We start from the raw sequence: 20,569 nt of genomic DNA on the forward strand, positions 1-20,569 counted from the left end.
GAAGAAAATGTGTCAAGGATATGTGAGTGGTTAATTGTTTCAGATGATGCTAAGATCGAGTAAAATGAGAATTGAGCTTTTTTTTTTTTTTTTTTTTTTTAAAGCAAAGAAGGAATCATCAATAGGCTGATGACACATACATATATACATATCTCAGTCGGTCTAGCACTCTTCCAAGTGATTCCCATTGCAATTAACATACTCTCTTGGGTGCCTTCCTTTGGGAGAAGAGAGATTGGAAACACCAAGTCAAGTGATGGAGGCCTGCATTATGTGACTGAAGATTATTATGAGACAAGTTGGAAACTTGATTCGTCTGTGTCAGATTTGAGAAAAAAGTTATGTGTCCTAGCTATGGCGCACCTTTGGTATTGGTTCAGCTGGGCAATGCTACCTACCGAGATGAAAAACACATGAAATGGAAGAGATGGAGGGATGAGTCAAAGATGATGGCTTCAGTTTTGAGCTGGTAGATCTCCAGGTGAACTCTTACATGAATTGAATCTCCACAGGGTTGGATTTTTGATGAGAATTAGAAGTCAGAAAAAAGAAATGAGAGTTAAAGCAGAGGGACACTATGTTGATTACAAAGAAGTAGTCAAGAATAAATAGCATCTTATAGCACAATATTTCAAGTGTGAAGAAAGGAGACTAAGAATGATTAGGTTGGTGGAAAGAAAACTAGGGCGGTGGTGTCTCTTAAGGTATTGGAGGAGATTTTCAAAAAGGGTATTTCTGAAACTACTCCGGACCCTCAAGAATTCAGTTCTACTTCATGAGTAAGGATATATGGTTCCTTAAACTTAGATCCAATCCAGCAAATCTCTGAAACTTTTCCTGTCCTCTGATATGAACTTGTTTTTGTTTTGTTTTGTTTCTGTTTTGTTTCATTAATCTTAGTGTGTAGTTTCTTACAGGCTGCCTCATATCTAGTATTTATTTCTTTAATAAGCCATTTTAAATTGAAATTTCAACTGGACTATACTCATTGTCAACCTAGGATCCCCACATGCCTTGCCGTTGACATCCTCAGTCCCACAGTCAGTCTTTCAGGGAAGTCCCCAGTCAAAATTTCCAGATCTTCAACTTGGATGGGTTATCTAGACTCATTGGTTTTGGAGAATGTGGCATCAAGCTAGTTAAGAGCCAAAATTCACCATTACTTTTGGTAATCAGAAGATCATTCGTGCTTTTTAATTTTATTTATTTATTTATTTTTATGACTTTACTTATTTGACAGAGAGGGCACAAGGAGGGGGAGCAGCAAAGGGAGAAGGAGAGGTAGACTCCCTGCTGAGCAGCGAGCCTGATTCTGGGACTCTGAGATCATGACCCAAGCCGGAGGCAGGCGCTTAACCAACTGAGCCACCCAGATGCCCCCGCTGGTGATTTTTATAAGTGTATTTTCCAACAGGTGCTTTGATGAGAATCCAGGTTGTTGTGTGCTGAAACAATCCCCAAAGCGAGATAAGAATTGGACATAGTAGAATGGACAACTCTTAAAATTAGAAGAGTGAGATCATAGAGATAGTGAATTTTTGGAAGGGAATGAGAAGGAGGAAGAACCATTTTGTTTTGTTTTGTTTTGTTTTTCTTTTGTTTTGGGGGAAGACTTTCTAACATTGGCTGAGGAAAAGGAGTCCATATAAAATAAAGAGTTAAAAATTTGGGAGAGAAAAGGTGTTATTCATGAAGTAAGGATATGGGAAGGGGGTACCAGTTCAAGTTAAGAGAACTGGCAGTATCTGAATAAGTATAAGCCAAGTCATATCCCTCATCATTTGAAAATGACATCACACAAAGTAAATCAAATGTAATATGTAGAATTAATTGCCACTTATGGGAAAAGAAATTGAGAATTTCTTTTTAATTTATGAGATTTTATGAGTGGTAGATGTAAGAAAGTGTCCATTTGAAAAAAAATTTTGTACCTTTGTGAAACTATAATTGAAGTGATTTCCACTTTGCTATTTAATTCCCTTATATAAAGTTGGTTCCTTCCATTTATTTCATATACTTCCCTTTATTCAGTAGTAATGAGTGTTTGACCCAATACATTTCTCTCCAGACAGCTCAGAAATAAATAAATGTCTCACTTTCCAGTGATATTTCCCTGAGAAGTTTATCATCCTATTTCTGCCATGAACACTTCATCACTTTCTCTTTTTTGTCAAGCTGTTCAAATCATCTTTTCCAACATTTTCTCTACTCCAACTCAAAATACTTATACTATGGCCAGAGTATTTGTGTTCCTTCCAAATTTATGTGTTAAATTCTAGGACCAAATGTGATAGTATTTGCAGGTAGAGCCTTGGGGAAGTGATTAGATCATGAGGATAGAGCCCTATAAAGAATTAGTGCTGGTATGGAAGGGACCCCCAAGAGCTCCCTCACACATTTTTGCCATATAAAGATAGAGCAAAGTGATGGCTGTCTATGAACCAGGAAGAGAGCTCTCGTCAGACACCCAGCCTTCCAGCACAGTGATCTTGAACTTCCCAGCCTCGAGAACTGAGAAATAAATGTTTGTTGTTTAACATGCCCAGTCTGTGGTATTTTTGTTATAGCAGCTCAAACAAACTAAGACAGTTGGTAACTTTTCTTCATGTTTTATGGAAAGAAAGGTAACTAGAAGTCAGTAGACAGAATCTGCTCATCCTCTCATGTACAAAATTTACACCCTTACCCACGTCTGCCCCTCCCTGCCCCTTTTGGTTTCCAGGTGATTTAGAGTCCACCATGAGCTTCTCAAAGATTTGACTCCTTAGATTATCAACCTTTTTACTTGCCTTTGCTTCTTCTTCCTTTGTACCAAATCACTTGACTCAGCATTTAAAATAGTCTACGTTTTTCCAACTAAAAACAAAAACAAACTCTGTCTTCATCTCAAGATACCTTTCTATGTCTGTGCTTTCTCTAGAGATTAGGATGCTTTGTGTTGCAATTCAGTAACTCAACTCAAAATTGATATAAATAAAATGGCTTTTCCTCCACAATGTGAGTTACTTGTTTCCTCATTTCTGTCTATCAGAGGTAGAAAACAAAGAGCATTTTTTTGTTTACTACCTATAGCAGAATGGAAATGGTTTCTTTCCCATTCATTAAAATTGTGTTGTACTATTAATCTTGCACCAATTTCTATAGTCAGAAACATGGAATAAACTGGTAGGATTGTGCCATCCAGAATCTATTCTGGAATTAGAAGCAACATCAAGCCCATTGAAAACATATAACTAGGAAATTTCTTGTCTTAAACAAAAAGAAATTTCTGGTCTAACTTTAAGGGAAAATTAGAAATGGATGGTGAGAGCAACCAAAAACTGTTCATACCTTCAGTCATACTTTTCAAAGAAGTTGTTCATATACTCTTTCTGTACTCCATTTACTATTAAACACATATCCATTTTGCTATTCAGTGATTTCCAACATAGAATCTGATCCTACATTCACTAATATTTCAGTTACTTTCGTGTTGCCAAATCCAACTTTTTCAGTCCTCATTTTAGTAGGCCTCTAAGTCAATTTCAGTGCTTTGAACAACTCCCTTATTCAAACATTCTTCTTTTTTACTTCCATAATTCACCCTCTGCTGATTTCTAACCCACCAATAGGACTATTTGTTTTCAGCCTCTGTCATATTTTCCTGCTCTAAATACTCAAGTTCTTTGGATGATTTAGCTGTTCATTTCTACACAATAAATTGTCTTGAATCAAAGATGTTTAAAACACCATTTATTATCTCTCATTTTCTATGAATCAGAAACCTAGGTTCAGCTTAGTTGGAAACTTCTGGTCCACGGTCTCTTATCGGGTTGCAGTTAGTCTTTGAGCTGGGGCTGTATCTCATCTGCAGACTTAACTGGGAGAGGATCCTCTTACAAACTCATTTCTGTGACTGAAAATTTAGTCATTCACAGACTGCTGACTGGAGGCCCCCCTTAGTTAACTGTCCTGTGGGCCTCTCCCCAGGGTCCTTCATAACATGGAGAAGACAGCAAGACGGAACAGACAAGGCAGAAGTAATCTCAGAAGTAATATTCCGTCGTTTTTTTTCTGTGTTCTGTTTATTAGCATTTCATCCAGCCCACACTTTCGGAGAGAGGCTTACACAAGGGTGTGAACACCAAGAGGCAGGGTCATTGGCTGCCATCTTGGAAGTTGCCTAGTGTACCACGGCTTGAGCTTACTCTTTCTCTAATTCCATCTTTTTTGCTGGTAATGTCATTTATTGATCTAGTTATCATATTACTTGTATTCCAAAGCTCTCCAATTTATACTGCCATGTTAGGCCTCTCTTTAGACCTCTGTAATCTCTTTATTTGGCATCTCCATTTAGCTTTATCCCAAGCTCTCAAAATTAATATGTTCCAAATAAAATGTTTTATTTTGCGTTCCCCTACATTCCAACTAGTCTTCCTTTTTTCTGCTAAGCTTTTCTACCTTGGTAAATGGTACCTCCATTCACTCAGTTTCTCAGGCCAAGCAGTAGAACATTTTTTCTTGACTTTTAACTCTCCATCACTTCCCACATCATTCCATCACCCCACTTTATCAACCGTTACTTCAAAATTATTATGTTTCCTGTTTGTCTGTTTCCATTTTTGCTCTGTTGCAATCCATTCTCACCAGCAAAGTAGATGAATCACCCAATAATGTAAATACAGGCTAATCCCATCTCTTTCTAAATCCTTCAAAGGCTTCTCATTGCTCTGCATGATCCTGCTTGATCTGGTCTCTGCCTGCTTCACCAGCCCTATTTCATACAGCATTCTTTCCTTTCTGAGATCTAACCACACCTAGAATTCCTTCTGCGTAGAGGACTTCTCCCACAACTCTCCCTGAATAGTCCCTGCTCCACCTCCAAGATGTCCTCCATGACCATTCAATCCTAACACATATTCATTCCTGAAGCTCAGGCTTTTTTCTTCATGGCACTTGTAATTTGTAAGCTCCAAGTGAGAAGAGACTAAATCCATTTTGTTTTCTATCTGTCAATGCCTAGACAGCACCATCGGAACATGCAACACTCTGTAAATAACCCCACAGTAAGCAGAAGTTACACTCAAAGAATATGCCTCAAAATCTTGATAACATTTTCTCTGCTATCTCCTATGTTACCAACTACCAACTCTAGTCTTAGTTGTTCTTAATTTAGTCCTTTAATAATTGCCTTTAAGTATGTATGTTGCCTTTTTTTTTTCTTTCTAACCTTTTTGGAAAAGGTGTTAGGGAAAATTCCAAAAGACAGATTATAATTTATTTGTCTTTAGTGAAGTTAAGAGGAGGACCTTTATTAACAATGACACCTAGCTTGCCTTTGCCTGAGAGACCTGTAAGATGGAGTATTTAAAAGGTGGAATTCTTTTAAGATCTCTTCTTGAGAATCTTTGGAAGTTGGGAGACTAGGTGTTGAGGACTTGTTTTGTCTTGGAGAGATGGTCTGGCTTATCAGGTTTTCTCACTAGTTATACCCTGGTTGTGCATATACCATAAAAGAAACCTGTGAAAAGACCCACCTGACACTCACACTGAGATTGCAATCTTCCAGCTGATGTTTCTGTTCAGAGCTTTTGTGAACTTGAGAGAAGTAGTAATATATCTGGAATGAATCACCATACTGGTGACATTCTAGTTAAAGTTGACTGCTGTTGATAAAATGTGCTACGTTGGTGTAAAGAGACTGAACTACATTCAATAAATAATAAAACCACAGAATACACGCAAATAGAAATGAAAACCATTAACCTTTTGTTACCCAGGAAAACTTGCTGGTAAATGCGAGGTGGTATGTGGGTGGGGAGATGGGTCGCAAAATGTTAGGTGAAGTCCGGTGTGAGAGCATGTACTGAATCTTCTGCAAAGGAAGTCCTTTCCTTCATGTCTTTAGGAGAGAAGTGCTCTAGGGAGGGTGTTAAATTCACCATTTTACCCTATTTTTAGTCTTCTTCTAAATATTTTTATTCTAGAGGAAAATTTATTTCCTCCCAAGTTCTCATATTTATTTCAAGTTCTGCCTTCTCTCAAAAACAGTAAGAGTTCGCTGACTGCAGTCAAGGTAACTAGAAGGTTACCTCGCGTTCATTTAATGCTGTGAATGAGTCTGTTTAAACAGATACTTGAGAATACAAGGGGAGAGGGGAAATAAGAGAAAAGTAAGGAAAGCATGGGGAAAAAAAGAGTTGGATTTAACTATATGGAAAAGCACAAGATGAGCCAGAATGTGAAAGGAGTCAAGTTGAAGAGGGAGAAATCAGATAAGATGCCTCCTACTATTTTTGTATATTATGGTAAAATACACATGGTATATGTTATAATATATTACAGAAATACATTTTTCCACACCCTTGTTCCTATCCATCTTCATACACACACTTTTCTAATGTGCATAAAAATGAGCAAGGGAGAAATATCCATCCGTTGCTGTGAAAAATGAATAGCTCTTGATTTGGAATGAGGCTCAGCTAATAGGGAAAATAGGTACTATAGCTCTTCTGATTTTTTATTTTGATTTCAATGATTTTTTTTTTTTTTTTAAACTGGATTCTGCTTGATCTGATCTGAATGCCTTAGTTTGGTGGACAGGGAGTGACTTGTCCTCCTGAAGTCCTTGCCCTGTGTCCCACCAGGTTTAAATTCACATTAACTCTCTGTGATGGATTGCTGTCATTTGCAAATTAGCAATAATCTACATAAATATAAATGTAAAAGACCGCTATATCACAGAGCAGTGATTATCTGATTGAGGTGGTATTTAAATTTGTATTTCAGTGTGTAAGTTGTTTTTAATTGGCTGCAGCTCTTCACATATTTTCAAAAAATACTTTTAGAATCATTTAGGAAGTTGATGAAAACTTCTGCTGGGCACCTTCTTTAATGATAGAACCACATATATTAATACAATAATCCAGCGAGGTCCCTCCAATTGGCTACTAATTCTGTCTTCTGGAATCTGGGATAAAGCAAAGCCAAACTTACAGAGGAGTTACCTTTGTATTAACTCTGAGGAAACTTCTGTTAGCAAAACAATAAACAAGTTTAAGCGAGGTCATTAGAGAGGAAAGCTAAAACCTTGTAAAATTATACTCAGATGCTAATTATTTTATAAATTGAAACAAACATTTTGCAAAAAAACCTACTTATGGAAATTTGTTAGGCAAATTCTCAGAATGTGTAAAAAGTCACATGTACACATATATCCATTATGCAATTTTTGGCATATCGGGTAAACGGGTATAACTGATAGTTATAATAGGTAAAAGTAAACTTTTGCCAAGCTTGTCAGTGCATAAATATGCAAATATTCAAATTCAATAGGTTTGATGTACCTATATGAAAACTATTTGAGATATGATGTTAAGTAAAATTAGATGAGTATTAAAACGTATGCACGTTTTGAGGGTATGTTTGAAATTAGGAGAAAAAAGCACTCAAAGGAAATAAAGATAAAATCAATCTTTTTAAATAAAGGGTATAATGGTATTTTCTATGTTTTCAAAGTGATCTGTAATCTGGTTCATCTTACCATTTAAATGAATAAAGGAAGTAATATATGGAGAACCTTACTATTTATAGGATGCCATGTAAATTATAATTCATCTTATCTTGTAAGGACTGGATGAAGTGATTATTGTACTCATTTTGAACAATAAGAAAATTTGTGCCAAAATTCTGAAAGAGCTCTTCTCAAGATCATGCAGGTAAATAGAAGAGCAAGACAGGAACAAAATAGAGTGGTTCTAGCCATTCTTCACTCTCCCCAGTGCTAAACACAGGTCAATAAACTTCTAAACTCAGGAATTTTAAGTCCCCACTTGGTGGTTTATATTCTTTTTTTTTTTTTTTTTGGTGGTTAATATTCTTGATATAATATATAAATCGGTGGTTAATATTCTTGATATAATTTGTGTGTTAACTTATTGCTTAATTTGTAATAACCAAATGAGCCCTACTAATGACTAAAACATTGAAAAAAAATTCTGATCTTTTCCCCCCCCCCCCCCCCCCGCCTTTTAAAAAACAGAGCAAAAACTCATCATTTAAGAAGCATAGAGAAAACCAAAGCCACAAATGAGGGCATAGGACAAAAAGTAACAACTTATGTAAGTGAAGTTACTGGGAAATTTAACGTAAGCAGTGACAATATGCATTATCTGATTGAAAATTAGCCAGCTCAACTCAGTTTTGACTAATAGGCAATAGTGCTCCTGAGGTGGTAGAATGAAGAGAAATAAGGTGTTAGCATATGTTATTGTGTTAGTATTTGTTTTGTATACTGGGTTTTAACCTTGACCAGAAATGACACCCCATCACCCAGCATTCTCTGACATTCCTTTGCAGCTGTTTATGCTACTGACAGAACAGGCACAATTTCTGAATTCCTTCTGACACTATCTCCACCCTTAGCTTTGGCTTAAGTGAAAGTGATTAATACTTGTTATGCTTGGATAATATATTTTAATTTGTTTTACCTTTACGTGTTTTTTTCCCCCAAAAGTAGAACTCAAATAAAATCGGTTTTTGTGTTTTTTATTATACAGTAAACACACAAAAAGAACCAGGAAACTGTCCCAGACAATTGTATCATGTGTCGAATAATTATATGGTGAGCACCCTTGTAGCCACAAACCAGAACTTTGGCCAGCCATCCCAGAAACCCGTGTAGATGTGTCTTCCCAACTGCCCCTCAACTTTCTTAGCAATCCCTTGTTTGCATTTTTAATACATTTATCCACCAAGTGTTTATCTAAGATCCCACAGTTTAACTTTCTGTTTTGCTTTTGAATAGGTTTTTAAAAGATCTCTTTTAATCTTCAGATTTCTGCTTCATCCCTTTCTTTTTCTCATAAACTAACAGTATGCAGGATTTTTCCATAGTGTTCTACAGTGAGAAGAATCCGTCTGTGGGAAACTGTGTCCGTACCGTTGAGCATGTCCCCTTGTCCTCTGTATTTCCTCCAAACTGGCACTTGGATCCGGGGGTTCCATGGCACTCAAATTCACTTTTTATGCTTACAGATGTTTTCTTTCACGTGTGGGCAGGAAGGATCTGCTGTTTCACTTCTGATGTTCATGCCAGTTTGTGCAGGACCCAGGAGTCCTTGCATCTTCAAATACTTTTATTGTTTGAAATTCATTTCCAGTATTGCCCCGAGTTCTCTGGTTTTGCCAGAATGGTGTTTGTGTGCCCTCTCTACTTGCATATCCGTTTTCCTTGGATTTAAAATTTGCGGTTCTCTTGTGTTCTGAAGGATATTATCCTTTTCTTTTCGGATATGCACTTCTGCTGCCAAAAATATGATTGTCTACATTTGGTTTTTCCCTGGTAAAATAACTCAGTATTTTTGCCTAGATTCTCAACAGATGTTTCTTTGAAGTTAAATAATTTCACGAGAATACGCTCTTCTATTGGCCGTTTTTGTTCAATATTCTGACACGTGGGGTATTTTCAAAGGAAAATGTTCTTTAATTATTGCTGTAGGTATTCATTATGTCCTCTTATTCGTTATCTTATTTCCAGTATTTTTCTTAACTGTGTTACATCTTTTCCCAGCTCTCAAAATTTTCCACAAATTCTTTTCAATCCTTTCTTCCTTTCACTTATATTGTTTGCAGTTTTCATTTAAGGTATCAACTATTGTGTTTATTTACTCCTTTGTTCTTTCTAGTTTAGTCTTTTCTGTGATTTTTTTTCTTAATTTTTAAGTGCTTTTATGTCATGTCTGACATTTACTGGGTATGATATATTCTTTGACGTCTTTTATCATTTTTAATGCTGTTTTATTTTGAAATAGTAAGTTATACTTTTGGTCTTTTTTATGAGCGTATCTTTCTGATATACCTCCATTGTGTTTTAGGATGCTAGTTTGCTGCAAATTCTGTCTTTAAAACAACTCCATGAGTTTTGACCTTAATATTTTTCCACTCTCATTTGTAAGTGACATTAGTTTCCCTGGGCTTTTCCAGCGAGATGGAGTCTAATATGGAGCATCTAATTTCACAGACCTCCCTTTCCGTTGTGTTATGTAGTGCCCTAAAGTGCATATCTTTATGCAAAAGTGCTTTTGGAGACCTCTTGTCTCTTTTCTGTAACCCACTTTTATCTGGACCATTTCTTCCTTTTGTCTCCATTATTCCAGTTCTGCCCAATTTTGATGCTTCTTCCAGAAGTCCGTTCTCAATGTGGAGTCACATTCTTCAAGAGCACATTGTCTTGTTATCTTCCAGAGTTTATGGTGGCTGGATTTCTCCTGCCACTTCAAGCCTGGCAACATATCCATTGCCCTCACCTTCCATTGGGTTAGGCAAAATTCTCCCCAGTTCAACTGTGGACTTCAAGTTGGCCCACCATGGTTTTCAAGGAATAACTCTGGGCTTTTGGGGGATTCTCCTGTTCTGAGGTACATTACCCTGTGCTCTCCTCTGTATCCTCCTTTACAGACTGAAACCTGACATCTGTGGCTGTTGGTGGTTTGTCCCAGCCTGTTTCTATTTTGCGATTCATAACACCCCTTGTTATTTAATTTTGTCTTAAATGTTGTCCATGGGCTTTCTGTTTTGCATTCTAGTTGCTCAGTGAGATTCTATGTGGGGATCCAGAGAGATTCAGGTCTATGCAGTTATCATCACCTTTTAAAAATATTGTTTTACTTCTATGATACTTCTAGGAAGAAAATGGATGGAAATCGATATAAAACTGGTATCTTAATAAAATTTAGAATTCTTGAAAATCACTCATTTTTGCACTGTATACTACTTCTCTCTTTGTCCTGGAGTCCTCAGCAGATGGTTCAAAACTCAGGCAACACAGGCTTTTTTACATTTATAATGTTACAGAAAACAACAGTTAAATTGCTATGTATCGGTATTCTTATAACTTTTCTTGCACATCCTTGCTTAAGGACAATAAATACTTATGTGAAGGACAATATTCACAGTAAAAATATTGTTTGCTATATATAGGTCTTCAATAAATCTGTTATCAGTAGATAAGTTTAATGGCTCTATCAACCATATTGCATTAATGTATGCGTATTCAAAGAAAATATTTCCTAAATGTTACAGGTGCTTATGGGTAACTAACTCAGTAACAAACATAAGTGGAAAGTAGGCATGTTTTCTGCTGACAAAGTCAATGACAGTTTAGGAATAGAATGCAAATTTCTCGATTCTCTTTTACCAGGAAGCTACATTTCATCTATTATGTTTATTTTCTGAAATATTATTTTATTATATATTTTCCTAATATACAATTTCTGATTTCTAATATCTTGTAAATGATTTACCAATTCATCAATCCCCAATAATACAATCTTAAAATTCTATTTTTTCCCATACAAAGTATAGATTTTTAATTGGTCCTCCTTCTTGTCCTCTATGCTCCATTTTTGACAAAGCACTGAATGTTTTGAACTTGAATTAGAATTGGAGATTCTACTGCTTCAAAACCCTTCAATGAGCTTCCATTGCCTGCAGAATTGTATGTGAATTTTTTGAATCGTTCCAAAGATCCCACAACCTATAGACTAATATACCTCCACAGATGTATGCCTTTCAGTACACTCCTGCCCATCCAGAATATGAAGCTCATTTGCACCTCCCGGCTTATGCATGGAGCTCTTTCTCTTCCTGGAGCAATGCTTCCTCTGTCTTGATTAATGTTACCCAACAAAGAGGGCTTATATGGTTACCCTTCTAAAATTATCCCATTCCAGTCACTCTGTTACATTTTTCTTCAGGCAGTTTGCCACTGCCCTACATTATCTACTTATTTATTATTTCTATTATTATTATTATTTGCTTTTTATAAGCTTCATGAAAATAGGAACTGTGTTGTTTTTCTTTCACATTGTATCTCAGTGACTAGAAAAGCGCCCACCATACCATATTAATACGTAATGAACAAATGACTAAATCTGGGTTTGCACTATGGCTAACAGCTTATCAGATGGATAACTGCATGTCCAGATTCACTGGATCAATTTAATTTAAATTGAAAATGGAAATCAAGGAGTAGTTTGATTTAGATCAAGAGCCCAAGGGAGCATTCTGGGTAATTCTCAAGGTGTTTTGTTTTGTTTTTTAATTTATTTGATGCTTTATGTAAGTAACAGCAGGCCATGCCTGCTTTGTTACCTTCCTGGTTTGACACTGTTACAAAGTAGGAAGAAAAGTAATAAAAGAATAGGGAGTTTGTTACCTTCCTTGGTTTGACAGTTACAAAGTAGGAAGAAAGGAAATAAATAAGGAGTCCTTGAGAAGAAGGAAAATATACAAGTGGGAACATACAAGTGGTGAGAAAGGAAATAAGGCCAATGGGGGGAGGCCCACCCCTCCCTACTTTACCATTTGCCCAACCTTTGGCTGTTTATCAGATGAAATATGGCTGAAGCTGAATTTTTCTGTGACTAACTTTCATGGGGAGAGGTCTCAGTGCGCTTAGTGACTATTATTAATCAACTTGATTTTTTTTTTTAAGTCATCATATTCTCTGACTTAAAATTTTCCCAGGCTTTCAATGCACAAGTGAGTTTCTTGAACTAAATAGACAAGATATGTGGGAGTGCCCATGGCTAATTTAAGTATAGTATATGGAATTTTATCATTCTTGTTTTTCTCAAACTGAAGCACCAGGGCATGATGAAGGAAATCTCCTGCATTGACCTCAAAAATATTCATCTTTTTTGAAACCTAGGGGAAATATTTGCATAAGAGAATTGCTGATCCAAACTAATTGCCAACTTAGCATAGGTAGTAGTTGAACTTACCAGTTGTAGCAAATTATATTTTTAAAGCAGTGATATCTTCTGTTTTGTGCACAGGGAAAATGTGTAGGTCATGCTCACATACTGTTCAATGAAAATTCTAATCAATTAAAATAATGATAAGAAGATAATGATCTATCTGATTCTTGAACTTTCTTTAAGAACTATAACATGTAAATAGATTAGTGTTTAACTAAAATTAAATCAACTGTTTAATATTAACTTGAATTAAATGATCTTGAGAAATTGTAAGACTTTACAAAATGCCTTCTGAAAAGCAAGGCATGTGATGAATTGATAAGATTGCTAGCATGATGGGTTAATGCACTAGATGGCACTAATTGTATGCCTTTTATGCATTATAAAATCAAATTTAGTGTGAAAAAGAAAGTACCTCACACTTGAAATGTTTTTATCAGGTATACTTTATGAAATTTCTTTGATATGTTATTTGTAATTTCTCATTATAGCTTTTCAGATCATGAGAAAAAAAGAATTAATTATAGCCACTTTGATATTAAGTGAATTTCAAATTGAAAAATATAATTCCCAGATTTTTTTTAACCTAAAGAAACTAATTTACTCCAGGCTAGATGCAAAAGTATTCTAGTACAGAAGGATTAAGCGATTCAATTCAAGTGAAAAGTTCTATACCAATTACATGGTTTTCCATGAACTTTACTTATCAAAAAGATTAAAGCCTCAGAAAATAAATAAATTCTTCAGATTTTCTAAACAAAGTCTAAACCTTAAAGCATAAAAGAAATTCTGGGCTCTGCAAAATTCTTTCCTTGTGGTTTTAAAGTACACAAATGGGAAAAGGGGGAAGGGAATAAAGTCTTGTTAGTTAAGGACCAAAGAAAAGCTATAACTAAGATAATTTTCAAAATATGCAGTTTCCAATTAAGTTACCTGCCCTTTAAAGACAAACGTATTACTACACTAAAAAGTAAGCCAAAATTATTAATATAATTAATATATGCCTACTTTAAAATATATAAAATACTGATGCGATCGTCACCCCAGTTAATTATAAACCTGTTGAGCTTATTTTAATTTTGATCTAAATAATTTGGAATTTTCAGCCAACAGAAACACTGTCAAGAGTGCAGTTTTCCTTGCCTGATTTGGACAGTCATCATGAGTATGAATTACTCATGGGAGACAGTGTGTTGGTTCTTCAGTTTAGGAGTCTCTGAGGGGTTCCTGATGACCTCCAGTCATCAGGAAGTTCGTAAATTAATTAGTTGAGAAAAACCAAATGTACATACTGGGATGGAATATATAGAACTCCAAATAGTTAATAAAACACATACATATATCTGCACACATTCCCATGACTAAAATTGAATGGAGTTTCCCCAACATTTTCCTTCTTAATGATCAGTGGTAAAGCCTATACATCCTAGGGAAGTTTTAAAACCTGGTTCCATAGAAAAATTTTCCTTCCTTCCTCCTTCCTTCCTTCTCCCCCCTGCCCACACCCACCCCCCACCCCCACACCCCCCCCGACCTTTCTTGAAATTTTTAGGTGGGAAGATGGTGTTGATGGTGATGGTGGTAGTGGTAGAAAGGATGAGATAATATGGTGTGGTTAATGGCTGAAAGGGAGGAATGATGGACACAGTGAAGAGGAGTAATACAGATGGCCATAATTCAGATAATTTGCCAGGATCTTTTTGTATCAGAAGCCTCCACTGATATGCTGCTCTGACTCTGATCAGTGTTGCTTCCAAAGCAATCTATATTCATTCTTGTAGCTCTAATCATTTTTTAAAAATTCAAAATAAATAAGTTTAAAGAATTATCCCTCTTTTGATCTTCCACACTTTTTCACTTGCTTTCTTGTTCTTTCTTTGTAATTACTCAATGTTCAGGCTTTTAGAAAGTACCAGTTTTTATTATAATGGTTTTATTTGGCCACAGATGGGATCTATGCAAATATAGTATTTACATTCTATCACTGAAAATGTGCTCTACAAAATTTATTCTTTAATGAGAGGCAGAAATGATGGAAGAAGTTTTGAAAGGTACTCTAGGTTTGAATTGCTACCTAGAAAATGCCTCCAATACTCAGAAAACACATGCTATAATTACTTCCTTTCTCACACTTTATAACAGGTTCTCCCTCTTTCCATAGTGTTATGTTAAGCTGAAGTTAGCTTTCCAAAATGTACAGCAGAACCTTATAGTATTATCAATTTCTCTTCTCATTTTAAAGATTTTTAATTTCACTTGTATTCTTTCAAAAATAAAAATTCATCATTTTGGAGGGGTATGTGATTTCTGTGAAATTGAAAGCATAAGTGTAAGAAATAGAAGAAATATACTGATCTGGTTTATAGATTGCTTCAATAATTCAAACGTTTTTGCATTTTGAAACATGCATAGTTACATTATTCAGCATAAAATTAGAACTTACAGATCAAATAAATGGGCTGATCTTTCATATTGCTAATGGATTCCTTTTTATTTAGTAAAAGCCTTAAGTTTTAATGATTTAGGCACTTTTTCATGCAGGGCATTATTGGGTAAAAAATAGAACATGCACATAATTTTTAGTTTTTAAAAAATTTGTACATTAGGTTAATATTCAGTTTATTCTTAGGAAGACATCAATTCACATGTACACACACAGATTGTAAGGTTTAGAGTGACACCAGGTCTGGGGCTAAACCTAATTGATCTTTTACATAATAATGTATGTATGGGATTTGTACATAATAATGTACGTATGTATTTTCAGATCAAGGCAGAAGAGATACATCTTTCTAACTGCCAGTTTTGGTGGCAAGAATGCACATTTTACCATCCTTTACGCTGAGCTATAAGAATGAAACTTCTAGCCATGGCAGATGTCCCAGCATTTCAGTGATGCTGGCTAGGTCTCTGACTTGGTCATCATTAGTAAGCAAGAAACTGGGGCAGTGTAATGAAGGATGAGGACATGTCTTCAGGGGCCAGAGACAAGGGAGTGGATGGGACCTGGAGAGAAGAACCCATCCTACATTTAAGGCCATCCTTTCTCAGATGAACTTTCACTGGCTTAATAATGGGAAAAAAAAAAAAGGAAAGAGAGAAAGAACAAAAAGTAAAAAAAAAAAAAAAAAAAAAAAAAAAATAAACTCTATTCTTTTTTGTTATAAAAATTTACATAGGTTTTATTGCATAAAACCAAAACCAGTTACCTTAATTTACTATCTAGTAAGTGAGAGGCCCCAGATTTTTCCTTCTTACCCCATCTCCATCTTTTTATAATATCCATAAGAGTTAGAAAGGACTCACTGTTTAAAGTTGAGAGACTCAAATGCTTACTGATGGAGTTAAATGGCAGAAGTGACTCTTCTTACACCCAAATGTCCAAAGGAGATGTGGCTAAAGTTAAACTTCTGGAATGTGTTATGGTTGCATGTTGGAGCTCAGGATGATGAGTATAATACTGGAATAATAGCGGTAGCGGCGTTTGGCAACAAGGATTACATAGTACTTTAGGTCTACTAAAGTATAAAAAATGGTAGCAACACACACACACTCACACACACTCACACACACACTCACACACGTGTCTGTATACTCCCCTACTAGGAAAAAGAGCATGGTGAGAAATGAGCTGAGAACTGAATAGAAAAAAAATGTCCCAGGTAGCAATAGAGCCTAGCCATAGCTCATATATAAAAACCACATGACTTATTATAAATAAGCCCAAGTTCCAAAATCTTGCATTCCTCTCCTCAACGGAAATATAGAGCTCAGATGAAAATCTCATGACTTTTTGTTCTGTTGACTGACCCCACAGGGTAGTAGTAAGGGTAACACGGTTTGGAGACACAAAAATGTAAAAATTTAACAGTTATTCCCCAACCTGATGTGTTGTTATAGAAAAGCTCTAAAGTGGCAACATGGGGTAAACTCTGAGTTCCTCATTAGTTTCTCAAAACTTATTCTTCTAACTGGCTCAAGTCTATACAAAGCTATGTACAATATAGGACAGTGGCTAAGCCACACTGACTAATTAAACACACACACACACACACAACTGAAAAATTAGTTATTTCAAATTATTTTTGTTAGGAATTAGGCACATATCACAGATAAGTAACAAATTGCTGAAACTATGAAAAAGTCTATAATTATTTTTACAGTATTTTTACAGTGGCTTTTATGCCACTAAGAAATAGCTTATTTCCAAGATTTTCAGAAATATTTAATAACAGTACTTTTAAAAACCAAGAAATCACCCAGATTGCAAGAATGTTACCTCTGAATGCATACAGTAACACAAAATGAATACTGAAGCAATGCTATGTTGTCAGCTAAACCTACTACAGGTGAGGTCTTTTGTAATTAGCAGATTAATCGTATAGAAACCATTATTGCTGAAGTACATTTTAATGGTTGAAAGTCTGCTTTTTTTTTTAAGTTATTTAAATCTTCATCTTCTAGCTTGAACTTATACTATTGACATGTTTAGCCAACTCTCTTCATAGATGATCCAAAGATAACTCTAAGCTAGTTCACATCCAGCTTACAACACATTTTGAATGAGTAGGGTCAGGTTACCAAGAACTTAGTTGTTTGCAGTATGAGTAGAAAGAATGAGTCAGAATTAATAAGAAGCTGGCTGGTTCTGGATGGACACTCAGCATAAGAAAATCAGAAAGTGAAAGAGCTGATTTTCATGGGATATGCAGACCTACCCTACAAAACTGGAAGAGTGATTATTCAATCTCTGATTGACAGCAAGCTGGTTATCTTATTATTAAGCCCATTAATTAAAATTTCCTCAATTCCTTTTTCAACTACTCCTTTTTTAATTCAGTGAGAAAACATAGTAACATTTCTTGTGGAATTATTTTTTGCATGCTGCATTTGGGCTTCAACTGTAATTGCAAAATATGAGATATGATGAAATATAAGAAAAATGATTGCAGGGGCACCTGGGTGGCTCAGTGGGTTAAAGCCTCTGCCTTTGGCTCAGGTCATGATCCCAGGGTCCTGGGATCGAGCCCCGCATCAGGCTCTCTGCTCAGCAGGGAGCCTGCTTCCTTCTTTCTCTCTGCCTGCCTCTCTGCCTACTTGTGATCTCTGTCTGTCAAATAAATAAATAAAAATCTTAAAAAAAAAAGAAAGAAAAATGATTGCAGAAAAGTAATAATAATAGGAAGAAGAAGGAGGGGAAGGGGAAGAAGGAGAAGGAGAAGGAGAAAACCCATAAAAATCTTCATGTATATCAACCTAGGAAAAGAAATATATATGTATACACATATATGCATTAAATTGACTAGTATTTTTATTGATTAACATGCGGTGATGGAGATTTAGGAAAATATTTCTTTATGCTTTTTCATAATTTTGAAGGTTTTTCTTTTTACAAGAAACATGTATCATTTATGTAATTAGGGAAAATCAGGGGTGCCTGGGTGCCTCAGTTGGTTAAGTGTCTGCCTTCAGCTCAGGTCATGGTCCTGGGGTCCTGGGATGGAGCCCCATGTCTACCTTCCTGCTCAGTGGGGAACCTGCTTCTCCATCTCCCTCTGCTGCTCCCCCTAATTATACTCTTCATGTCAAATAAATAAGTAAAATCTTAAAAAAAAAGAAAAAAATAAATTATTGTGGAACAGTAAAAAGTTGTCATTAATACTGCTTGTGTCATTTAATATTCTCATCATCTTAGTTTGATATCATCTTATATACTCATTGTTTCAAGTTATACCTGTTTCATCATAACAGTATCACACTTTACAATATTGTGTATCACTGCTGTGATTTGCATTTGAAAAATTACTCATTTAAAAACATTGCTGTAGTGTCACTGAAAGTGTTGTATAAGATTTCATAAGTAGATGATTTATTTGGAGGAAAAGACATCTGCTCTCTAAAAACTTTCTTTCTTAGAAATAGAAGGAAGGGAGAAAGATACACCTCACAGCTGAACTACTACTTTTCTGATTTCCATAATACTTGGGAATATCATCCAGATACTTTAGTATTAAATTATGCGTGGCTTGGAAGTGATTTTTCAATATGTATTTATCTTTCCTTCTCATACAGAGTATATTTTTTAAGCATTTACCATCAAATCACCTACTTAGAATTGTGTGAAGCAATATGTTAATGAAATTACTAATATTTGGGGGTTTTCTTCACTACTTTATTTTTATTTATCATATAAAATAAATAAGGCAAAAGCATGCTTTCTCCTCTTTATCTCCTTCACTTCTCCTGTGGAAATGAGGAGATTTCATTTGAAATACATTATCTAATAGGTAGGGAAACATGTAAACCTCATCATCTCTTTCATGGATTTCTAAAAACAAACAAACAAAAAAAAACACAAAAGAATGGCCTCATTGCTTCCACTTTCTTTCCTAGAGTCCGTTTTTGATACAGCAGCCAGAGTAATGCAGCAAATCCCACCCATCTTTTTTAAATAAAGTTTTATTAGAACACAGCCACATTCATTCCTTTATGTTTTGTCTATAGCTGCTTTCATGTTGTAATGGCAGAGCTGAGTAGTTCCAGCAGAGACCACATGACCACAAAGACTAAATATTTACTATCTGGCCCTTTACAGAAAATGTTTTTCAATTCCCATCCTCAACTGTAAGTCATGATCAAGTTTGTTGTGTACTCAAAACCCTGCAGCGGCTCCCCATGCTCCTCAGAGTCAAAGCTCAAGCCCTTTGCAATAGACACTTAGGTCCCCCATGAGCTGTTTTGCCTGTTTGCTTCCTGAATGAGGACAAACCTGTACACACAAGTTTAAATCTGTCCCCTTCTCCATCTCACCTCTCAAGAGTGCTTGACCATGCTTGTTTTTTTCCTCCATAGCAATAGTCCCTTTCTCGCATACCATATTAGTTTACTTGTGTTTACTTATATATCTATCTGTTCCTTATATGTCTCTTCCCCATAAATATAAGGTCCTGGAGAGCATATTTTTTTTTGTTTTTGTTTTTGTTTTTGTTTTTTTGTGCATCAGTATATCTCAACTGGTTTGGCTAGTGCCTGACCCATGGTAAGGACCTAATACAAACATGAAGCCTAAAGAAGCGTCAGCCCACTTTTGTGATACTGACTGTGCCATTAACTAATCCTGCCATCTTGGGAAAATAAATAGACATTGCAGGGAACTCATTTCCTTATCTTAGGTAAAATGAGAACATTTGAAAAGTTTCTTTTGGGCACTTAAATTCATTGATTTTCTGATCATCACTATAATATAAATGGACTAAATGCATTTCTGAACCTCTGAATGTTTTACAGAGAACCTAATTACAGTGAGACAAAAATTCCAAATGAAGGAATTATTTTAATAAGTGTACAGTGTTCTTTCTGGATGTGTAATAACAATCCACATGTTTGCTTCAGTTGCATGTGTGTGTTTGGAAACTGATCATTTCAATTGATGAGGAAAAACAAATGTTTATCTGGGGGAAAGGAGGATAGCCAAATATATACTTCTTCAAATATTTCTACAGGATACTTGCCACTTAACTTATTTCATTTACTATTAGTTTACTATGAGTTTGCCTTTGGTAGGATGATCAGATTTTTTAAATAAAAATTTAAATTTTTTTTTTTGGAAAAGTCACAGTATTCTGTACAAAGTCGTTATTCTCTAAATTAGCATATCCCAAATTACATACTAATTTTTTTAATTTTTTTAAAGATTTTTTTTAAGATTTTATTTATTTATTTGACAGAGAGAGAGAGATCACAAGTAGGCAGAGAGGCAGGCAGAGACAGGGAGAAGCAGGCTTCCCGCTGAGCAGAGAACCCGATGTGGGGCTCGATCCCAGGACCCT

The sequence above is a fragment of the Lontra canadensis genome, unplaced genomic scaffold (assembly GCF_010015895.1).
Source record: "Lontra canadensis isolate GAN:19392208 unplaced genomic scaffold, GSC_riverotter_1.0 scaffold76, whole genome shotgun sequence".
NCBI lineage: Eukaryota > Metazoa > Chordata > Mammalia > Carnivora > Mustelidae > Lontra > Lontra canadensis.